General features: G+C 34.7%; 1 non-coding gene across 1 annotated transcript; it reads right to left on the minus strand.

Annotated features, from left to right (window-relative positions):
• Positions 1–3,584: 3,584 nt before the first annotated feature.
• LOC113776609 lies at positions 3,585–3,691 on the minus strand. Its single transcript, XR_003469095.1, has one exon. It is a non-coding gene; the product is annotated as a small nucleolar RNA R71 (small nucleolar RNA).
• Positions 3,692–4,767: the final 1,076 nt, after the last annotated feature.

Below are 4,767 nucleotides of genomic sequence, written 5' to 3' on the forward strand. Positions count from 1 at the left end.
TAGTCATATTTATTATTCCTTTACATTTTCACAATTTCCAGTTTAAAAAAAAACATTTACACTTGGGAACCTTTAATAGTGGTGGATTTAAAGTGGGGGCCCGTGCGCCACCAAAAAATCCTACAAACACACACTTTGAAAAAATTATGAATTTTTATAATGTGTCCCACTAGTTTTAAAATTACTTGTTCCCCTACTGATATCAAACAATGCAAAAAAATAAAGTGCTGGTCTTGGGTTTTCTATTTAACTAAACGAAAGGAAGCTAAGGCAGAGTCAATGGAAACTTTTTAAAAAATAAAAAATAAAACGGAAAATAAAATAGTAAAATAATTGAGCAACTATTACTTTTATCCTCCCTCCATCCTTTTTTAGTATCATGTTTTTCGAGTCATCTTTTCAAAATCAACACAACTTCATAAGCTGTTCCATTTTACCATTTGAAAACAATTACTTTTTTTTTGCGTGCCACTCCACTCATAGAATTTAAATGTGAGGGCCATATTTAAGGTTAATCGAAAATCACCAAATTCAAGCTTAATAATTACACTTTTTTCTTAAAATGGTTGGATTTTCTAAAACAAAAAAATATCAAATTATGGCACATAGGGAGTGCAAGATTTTCATGGCCAATTTTTATATTTCAATTACTGTTTAAACTTTGTTTTTCATGGAGAATATTGGTTGTGGGATCGTGCTGCAGTGACAAGTCACCTCACGAAATACTAAAATAATTCAAGTTACCAGTAGTTGTCTAAATTACCCAACTTTAGCAACAATTTTGGTCCTTTAGCATCTTTTCTAAGTCCATTAAAATAATGATTATAAATTCTGGGTAAGTTTTTTAACTAAAATGGTAAGTTTGTTCACTAAACTAGTAATTTTAATCATTCATCAAATTTACCAATTTATTTGTCAAACTTACCATTTTTTAACAAAAACTTACTACTATTTCAATTAAACTTACTATTTATAATTGTTGTAACTTTCTTAAGTAAAACGATATGTTTATGAAATAAAGTAGTAAGTTTGAACAATTCACCAATTTACCATTTTATTTGTAAAACTTACCATTTTTCAACAAAAACATACCATTATTGGAATTAAACTTATTAACCATTTTTCAACAAGAACTAATCATTATTTGAATTAAACTTACTAAATATAATTGTTGTAACTTTCTTAAGTGAAATGGTAAGTTTGTGAAATAAAGTAGTAAGTCTGTGATAAGTGAATATTTAACGTACATTTTGTACGAATTTGGCATGAATTTTTGGTATGTTTTGAGAAGATTAAAGCCATATTTGAACTCTTTTGGTGATAATTGCTTAAATATTGTTTAAGGGTTAAGAAATTGATAAATGAGTGGATTAATGCGTAATTTTGTAAAATTGTGAAGGTAATTGATGTATGAAATTCATGCACAAGTTGAAAGAAATGTCAGGGTCATCCAGAGGACAAAGTACACAAGAAATTGGGAGCAAAAATGTAGAAAAAAGGGAAGAAGTGAAAACCTGGAAAATTGCTTAACACGGATCCGAGCTCGGATCCGTGTGTACAAGAGGGATCCGACCTCTCGTCTGTACTTCTGGCGGAGTGTATCCGAGGTCAGGACGATCCGACCTCGGATCCATCATGGGAAGGCCTCGGATCCTATAATCCGAGCTCGGATCCATTATCACTCCTCGGATCCGAGGCTCGGATCTGTCTCTCTCCTCAGCAAGTGGCACAGCCGTTTTTCTTTACCTTTCTCACAACTTTTACAGCTATTTTGAGGGACAGAAATCGGTGGCACATGCTTCTGCAATAAAAGAGAAGACCAAATGAGTGTGGACAAAAGGAACATCATATCTTTGACTTCTTTTTACAAAATCTAAGTGGAGGAAATTATGAAGTGAGAGGAATGGAATTTCTACCACCTTTTATGCAGAAACACAGGGGAGAAGCAAGGAAGACCAGACGTAGCTAGTTTTTCATTTTGTAACACTTTTTCCTCTCTAGAGGGGAGTACTTGGAGAAGCATTTTTTTTGGAGAGTTTTCACTTGTAATCATATTGTGCAAGAACATAGCAGGAATTGGAGAGCTTCACCTTCAATTGGCTAAGCTTTCTTTTATCTTTCTTATACTTGTACTTTATGATGTTTTGCATTAATAAACTTGTGAGTTTGATTGTTAAATCATTCATGAGTAGCTAAACTCCTTCATCTAGGGAGTAGATGAAACTTATGGCTAAATAATACTAATTGAATGTGATTTACACTTGTTATATCTTGAGTTAACTTGTCTACTTGTGTAGCTGTGATTTCTTGTTATTGATTGATCACCAATAACTTGTTTACAGTTGTTATTGTTCAATGAGAATTGGTAATAACAATGGAAACACATGAGTAGAGCTTGAGTTGTATGTTCATGAAAATAGAAATACACTTAAGTGGATTACTTAGTATTTTATGAATTAAAACAGAGTTGTAGTAGTATTTCACCATGGAAATAGGGAAATCTATATTACTCTAAGCCATTTCATCATGAAAATGAGACTTGGTAATTTTGGAAATAAATCTCTGGTTAAGCAAGAATAATAGCAGGAAGTAAATCCATTCATTTGTGTAATTTATGCCATAAGTGGAATCTACATCCCTAGAATCTTCCTTAAGTGAAATTTCTTTGTTTGCATTTAGCATTTGTTAAACTAGATTTGTATATCAGATTTGTAGATTACAGCATTAGACTTTCTCTGCTCAAATTAATTGTAAGTCTAAATAATAGAGAGAACAGGGGCTTAGTAATTGTTTAAATTGCTCCTCGTGGGATCGACCCGATACGCATCTTGTACTACAATTGCGACCTGTATACTTGCAGTCCAACGGGTGTAAAATCGGAATTAAACTTGCATTGATACAAAAATCCCGTCAAGTTTTTGGCGCCGTTGCCGGGGAGCGGCAATATTAGGGCCTAGTCATCTCTATTAATTTAGACATTTTCATTGTTTTTATCCAAGTGGTTGAATTAAAACTACAAAAATTTCTCTTATTTTTATTTGTAGTGCATGCACCGATCAAATAGACAAGTTGCACATTTTGATCCTGAAATTGAAAGAACATTGCAGAGACAAAGGAGGAATACACTGCATCAAGAGGAACAAGAGGTTTGGCAGCCAATAGAAGATATCTTGATAGAATTACCATTTGAAGAAGAAATGGCGGAAAATGACCTAAATAGGCGAGTTCTGCGAGATTTTACTATACCGGGAACACAAGGTTCACAAACGAGCATAGCAAGGCCTGCGGTAAATGCTAACAACTTTGAGATTAAACCATCACTTATCCAAATGGTTCAACAATCTCAATTTGGAGGTAATGTAGTAGAAGATCCTAATACACACTTAGCTACATTCTTGGAAATTTGTGATACAATTAAAATGAATGGAGTTAGTGATGATGCTATAAGGCTAAGATTGTTCCCATTTTCATTGAGAGATAAGGCCAAACTTTGGCTACACTCTCATGCTCCCAATACTTTCACTGGATGGGATGAATTATCAAGAGCATTCTTAAATAAGTATTTTCCACCAGGTAAGACTGCTAAGCTTAGAATGGATATAACTAGTTTTAGCCAATTGGAAGGTGAATCATCATATGAGGCATGGGAAAGGTTTAGAGATTTGGTTCGGAAATGTCCACATCATGGACTGCCGGAGTGGTTAATCATACAAACCTTCTATAATGGTTTAGTCTTTTCTACTAAAACTATGATCGATGCAGCTGCAGGTGGAGCTTTAATGGGTAAAACACCCCAAGAAACTCATAATTTGATAGAAGAAATGGCAGCAAATAACTACCAATGGGCCAATGAGAGAGGTAATACAAGACGTCACGCAGGTATGATAGAAATGGACACTCTCAATATGCTGAGTGCTCAAATGAATAATGTGATGAAATTGCTAAGTAGACAAGGTCCAAGTTCATCTAATGCACATGTAGCATGCTGTTCTGTATGTGGAGGTGAACATGATACTAATGAGTATGTTGATTCTGAACAGGTACAATTCGTCAATAATTACAATCGTAATGCTCAAAATAACCCCTACTCGAATACTTACAATCCGGGGTGGAGAAATCATCCAAACTTTGGATGGAAGGATCAAGGAAATCAACCAAGGCCAACCAATCCACCGGGATTTCAATCAAGGCAACAACAAGCTGAAACTAAACCTGGTTGGGAGATGGCAGTGGAAAAGCTCGTAAAAGTTACTTCAGACAGATTTGAGCGAGTAGAAGGAAGGTTGGACCAACTCACTACAATGTACAGGAATGTAGAGGTCCAAATTGGTCAAATTGCTAGTTCGTTGAATAATCGAAATCAAGGCGAATTACCTAGCAAAACAGAGGTCAATCCTAAGGAGCATGTGAAAGCCATTACTCTTCGTAGTGGTAAGCAATTAGAAGATCCTCCAGTGATGGAAGTTGAAAAAGATGAGAATGAAAAACAAGAAGAAAAGCAGAGGAACCAAGAGGCGATAGTGGAAGAAAATAGTCGGGAGGAATCAAGAGAAAATCAACCATCATCTTCCGCTACCATTCCAATACCCCCTGCGGTTCCATTTCCACAAAGATTAAAGCAAAATAAGTTTGATAAAGATTTTGAAAAATTTGTTAAACTTTTCAAACAATTGCACATTAACATTCCTTTTGCCGATGCTATTTTGCAGATTCCGTCTTATGCGAAATTTCTCAAGGAAATCATGACTAGAAAAAGAAAGTTGGAAG

The sequence above is a fragment of the Coffea eugenioides genome, chromosome 6, assembly GCF_003713205.1.
Source record: "Coffea eugenioides isolate CCC68of chromosome 6, Ceug_1.0, whole genome shotgun sequence".
In the NCBI taxonomy this organism is placed as follows: Eukaryota; Viridiplantae; Streptophyta; class Magnoliopsida; order Gentianales; family Rubiaceae; genus Coffea; species Coffea eugenioides.